Source organism: Halichoerus grypus, chromosome 8 (genome assembly GCF_964656455.1).
Source record: "Halichoerus grypus chromosome 8, mHalGry1.hap1.1, whole genome shotgun sequence".
In the NCBI taxonomy this organism is placed as follows: domain Eukaryota; kingdom Metazoa; phylum Chordata; class Mammalia; order Carnivora; family Phocidae; genus Halichoerus; species Halichoerus grypus.
In genome coordinates, this window is record NC_135719.1 from 30,789,331 (window position 1) to 30,795,080 (window position 5,750).

At 36.6% G+C, this 5,750-nt stretch overlaps 1 non-coding gene across 1 annotated transcript; it reads left to right on the top strand.

Annotated features, from left to right (window-relative positions):
- The first annotated feature begins 555 nt into the window (after nucleotides 1–555).
- Nucleotides 556–635, top strand: LOC118525586 (small nucleolar RNA SNORD115). Its single transcript, XR_004912243.1, has one exon. It is a non-coding gene; the product is annotated as a small nucleolar RNA SNORD115 (small nucleolar RNA).
- Nucleotides 636–5,750: the final 5,115 nt, after the last annotated feature.

Consider the following 5,750-nt stretch of genomic DNA (forward strand, 5'->3'; position numbering starts at 1 on the left):
TAAAATCATAAGTAGCCGGATACCTGATATCTAGCTTCTTACATCATTAGGTTTACTTTAGGAGGAAAACATATGCTATGAGAGATGCCATTTTTTTTTCTGCTCTGGAATCTGGAAGATACAGGAAGATACAAGAACTGGTTAATAGTAAGATGTTGTTTCTGTATAAATGCTCTTGACAGGTTTTGAGACCAATGTACTTTATTTGCTCTGACTTGACTGCATTTAGTGAACCTCTGGTCTATATTCAAAGGAATGTGGCCTTTTTTGAGTAAGGACACCCAGTATCCCTAATGTAGAAACCACAGAGGAACACATGAACAATGCAGATATGATATATATATTTTTCATCTTTGACTACTGTCCCAACACTGTCTGCATAGACAAAAACAAATGGAGAACAGAACCATTTAGCTCACTTTCCCTGGGGCACCATTAACTACCCAGTTGCCCTGCACTGAATTTTTCATATATCTAGTTCACTTGGGACCAGAGGTTAAGAGTGCCATCCATAGTAAGAGTTTTCAGGACAAAGAAGTTGTAGGTAGAGGGGGTGCCACAATTTGAGCAAATGATGATGTCTTGAGGAGGTGTGATAACATAAAAACCATGCTCACTAGAATTACATTGGGGGCCATCAGAAATGATAATCCTAGATTGTGAAGTGGAGGAAGGGGTTCTTAGGTTTCCTAGAGTAGACATTCTAATGATGGGCTTCAGATAATAAATCTGTGTGAAGTTGTTCATCCACCCCTTCCTGCCTCCTTCCAAGTGAGAAATACTCCTATATTAACTGGATTTGGGTGCTTCATTCTCATGTTTTTTGGGAAATTATACTTCGTTTCTTTCTTATATTGTGTATTGCAGTCATCTGACTGGCATGATATGCACCATTACGTGAATTAGGGCTAGTTAACTACCTTTGGTAGCTGAAAAATTCCTAATTGATTTTTAAATCAGTGAAGACTTACCTCTAGGGCATTTAGGTTCATTCTTTCAAACAACATGACTATCATTATGGCTTCCTTTTCTCCCAGGGTCATGTATATGATGGGATCTTCAACAGAAGAATTTCATTTTTCACCTGAGCTTGCTTTAACTGAAAGTTGAGAGAGTTTTATGATTCATTTGGCATTTCTATAGTGCAACATTTGCTTGGGTCTAAATGCCCAAGTAGACAAAGTCAACCATTATATTACTTCATGTTTTCAATGTATTGTATTTATGGGTCATTTTTGGACTATGAATATTTAAGTCTCCTGACAATTGTGGACAAAGGTTTGAGAGTCAGACATTTATTTGCCTGTGGATGTAACAATCAATAAAATTAGAAGCTTCTTGGTATATTATTTACTGTTTAGGAGTAGTTCCCAAGAGATACAGTTTTCAATTTTGACTACTCTCCTACTCCTGTCCTCTTAAATAAAGACTACTGAAGAAGAGTACTTTCTGACATTCTACACTGGGGACACACGACAACTATCCAGACTAACTTTGCTGAATCTTCCCAAACTCTAATCCACTTTGCCACAAGGGTTTAAGAATGCCAACTCTAGTTAGAATTTGCAGGATCAAAAAGATCTATAATGAGAATGCCATGGCTTGGGTCATAAGGAAACTTGATAACATAAAAATTATGCTGACACCAGCATAGGTGCCATTCTTAGGAAGGGATGTAGAAGAGTTCTAGGCTAAGAAAACATAGTTATGGAAGCAGATATAATAAAGGAAGAACAAGTGGTCATTGAAAATTTAGATAAGACACTGTGTCAGAAGGAAAGCATCAGAATAGATGGTGGTTGCCCTAGTAAATTAGAAAAAAAAAACTGGAATAAAACAATTATGCTACTAAATGGCAAAATTAGAACTGAAATACAGTGCCATAGAAACCAACTTATTTTTTTATTTCAATATACAGTGTAGCAGCCCTATTCTTTGGTAACTCCAGGAACTCAAATGCTTTTTAGAATGTATCCAAGACTGCTGCAAGAACAGAAAATGATAAAAGTTCATATGTCCTTTTCCCCAACTAAGCTATTCTAAGAATTCAATTACTCTGGAGATACCCACGAAAATTTCTGAGGTGCTCGGCAGTTTCAATCTAAAGCCCTATTCAGGGGGATGCATACTGGCTGCTACATGGATTTTTGCCTTCAGTTCACTTTCTTTGACTAATGGTAAGGTCACATGGAAGCAAAATGGTAACCCCCGCATCAGGGAGTAACAAGTCCTCAGGATTCCAACTATACACTTCCTGCAACAACTCAGGCTATTCTTTGTACCTTGGAAACCCAACATGAGGGGCTGCTGGCAGGAGTCCTTGAAATATTTCTATACCAGATGAGTGGGGAGAAATTAAGTACTGTATTCAGAAGCTAGATGACTTCTCCACTGATTTTCACTGAGGCATTTTCTCAGTTTAAATATATAAATCCATGTGAAAATTGTAATAGACCATTGAACCTCTCCATTATTATGGGATTTGTTTCCAGGAATTCAACAGAAGTGGGAGAAAAAGTAAGTTGATGGCCAGGACAGATAGTTTCTCAGATATCGGTGGCAGCAATCCAGTTCTGGGAAAATATATAGGAATATAAGACATAATTTTATTGTGTTATGCCATTTTAGCTGCCCACCTGTAATTATTCACAAAAAAATATTGTGAATAATTCATAAGAAATCACAAGCCCCCTTATTTGCGGCCACCAACAAACAAGAAGGCAAACTGTAATGTAAAGTCAGTAAGTCACTATCGGAAAGTAAAGATGTTGGAAAAAGGAAGAGACTGACGAAAATGCAAGGGATACAATCTCACTGAATCTTTATCACCTTCTCAACAGGATACTCCCTGTCCCCAGGAAATCAAATGGGAAAAAATTGGCAAATGGTGCAAACTAATGGGCAAAATTGAGGGAAATAGGCAAAAATGAGGGAACCTCAAAACTGGGAACAAGATAAATTTACGTATCTGTTTATTCTCCCCAACTTAATCTTTTCCTATTGTGTGTGTGTGTGTGTGTGTGTGTGTGTGTGTGTGTTTGTATACTGGAGCCATGGATTCTGCAATTTCTATTGACCTTTCTTCTTTTGCCTAACCCAGAAAAACATCCAAGGTGTGGGTGTTTTGGGACAATCATCTATCTGTTCTTTCTCTTCTGAAGTTTCCATGCAAGTCTGTCCCCCCATAGAAGAATATGCCTTGTCTCCCAATGTGCTTCATAATGTGTCAGGAAGGGAATTACTGTCTAGTTGTGTAAACTTCAGGCTATGATATTCCATACCATGGATGTGGTGTTTTTGGAGCACCTGAGATGCCAGCCATCTAGGTTGGTAAATATGTGCTTTCTGAAACAAAACGAGGCTATGGGAAAGTGGCAGTCTCACCCAATGCTGACAAGTTACACCCAAATTATAGGAAATAGATCTCTCTTTATGGGCCTCCAGAACAAATTATAGCAGTTTAATAAAATGGATCGATTCCATTGTTATAACTTACAATAAAGAAAAAAAAATGACTACATATAGAACATGTTCTCTATTTCTAGCTCAAATGTATATAACGAGTAATCAGAAAAGAAGATGTGGTTCATATATACAATGGAATATTACTAAGCCATCAGAAAAGATGACTATCTACCATTTACATTGACATGGATGGAACTGGAGGGTATTTTGCTAAGTGAAATAAGTCAATCAGAGAAAGACAGTTATCATATGGTTTCACTCATATGTGGAACATAAGGAATAGTGCAGAGGACAATAGGGGAAGGGAGGGAAAAGTGAAGGGGAAGAAATAAGAGAGGAGACAACCCATATGAGACTCCTGAGTCTGGGAAATAAACTGAAGGTTGCAAAAAGGGAGGTGGGTGGGGGAATGGGGTAACTGGGTGATGGGCATTAAGGAGGGCACATGCTGTGATGAGCACTGGGTGTTATACGCAACTAATGAATCATTGAACATTATATCAAAAATTAATGATGTACTATACATTGGCTAATTGAATTTAAATTAAAAAAGTTAAAAAAAGGAAAATTATATAAACAGGACATAATTTAAAAAGGACATTTACCTTATAATTTTCCCATATTATCTGTCAGAAAGGAAAAAAAAATTACAAGGAAGGTCAATTTGTTTATAGATTTGTACATAATCTAAGAGAAATAACTCCTCTAACACATGTGGTACCCAACCTTGCCACTCCTTACCCACTATGGATGAGTCAAGTATTCTTCTGTAATAGATATGTTCAGCTTTTTTTTTTTTTTTTTTAACTTTTACCTAAGAAGTCAAGGTTCCTGCTTAAGTTTTCTTATGGAAACTTTTGATTTTTGTGGCAATTGATTCCCCAGGGATTCAAAGATTCACCTACTGTATTCTCTAGGCATTTATAAGAAAGCTTAAAAATTTTTGTCCACCTTAAGATTCCATCCTAATTCAACACTGATTTATTCTTAGCCCCTAACACCTTACATGCTAGTAAGAAAGATACTTTAGCTTTACCAAATTTCTTAGCCTCCCAGGACTAAAGCCTTCTTGGATAAGTTGCAATACCCAAACTGAAGTCAAATAGTTGTGATATGTTTTATTGGAAAACAGATGGAAGATAGTTGTATCTTGAATTCAGCCTAATATACCAATGAAACAATGTACCACACATACACACACAAAACAAACCTCCAACAATTTTGAGGGTTGTTATAGAACCTTGCCTTTTATGAAAAGGTTGAGTCTCTCTGAGATGTTACATAAAGTATTGAAATTACAGTCAAAATAAGCTGAAGAACACTTTCGGTCTTAAAATAGTTGTTTCCTCATCTGTCTTAGTTTTAACTTTGATAAAACCTTTTACGTTTTCTGTCATGAGATTAAGGGTGGTTCTAATAGTGTGCTTATTCAGAAAATTAGGCCCTGGTTATAGGCATGTTGCTTACTCTTCTGTGTTACTGGGTTTTGTTGCTCTGAGAGTGCAAGGGTGTTATCAGTGCATAGTAGCAATCACTCTCCCGACTGGAAAAGCTCAGGCTTTGACCTTGGGACACTTAACTTACTAATAGATATCTCATGCTGTTATTAGTTTACAAGTTCTTAAGACTCATGCATCTCTCAGTGTGCTGCCTGATTAGCTATGAACAAATATTATTATCTAATCCTAGTGCTATTCTGTGCAAGTGTAACCTTTTAAACCTTTCTACTATATTGCAAGGTTCTGATAAAATAGGTTGAATATGACTGTCTTACAGTCATTGAGGTAGATAGCAAACCTTGCTGATTTTCCTATTATTCTGAAAGCCAATGCTGATATAATATTGTTCACTGATATGTCCTGTGTTAGAGACCCACAGGGGAATATAAAAGCACCTTATGCAGTAGTCAACCCTCCTGAAACGTTAGAGGCTTCTGTTTCCCAAACATGAAGTCATTCATGTATAGCTGTTATACCAGCTGTTACACCAACCATCAGTCTTTTAAAAACATGTTTCCAATTTTATTGATGTATAATTGGTATACAGACATACCTCATTTTATTGTGCTTTCCTTTTTTTGTGCTTTGCAAATATTGCATTTATTCCAAATTGAAGGTTTGTGGCAACCCTGCATTAAGAAAATCTATCGGTGCCATTTTTCCAATAGTAATTACTTTGTGTTTCTGTGTCACATTTTGATAATTCCTATAATGTTTCAAACTTTGTCATTATTAGTATATTTGTTATGGTGATTTGTGATCAGTGATTGTGGCTGAAAGCTCAGA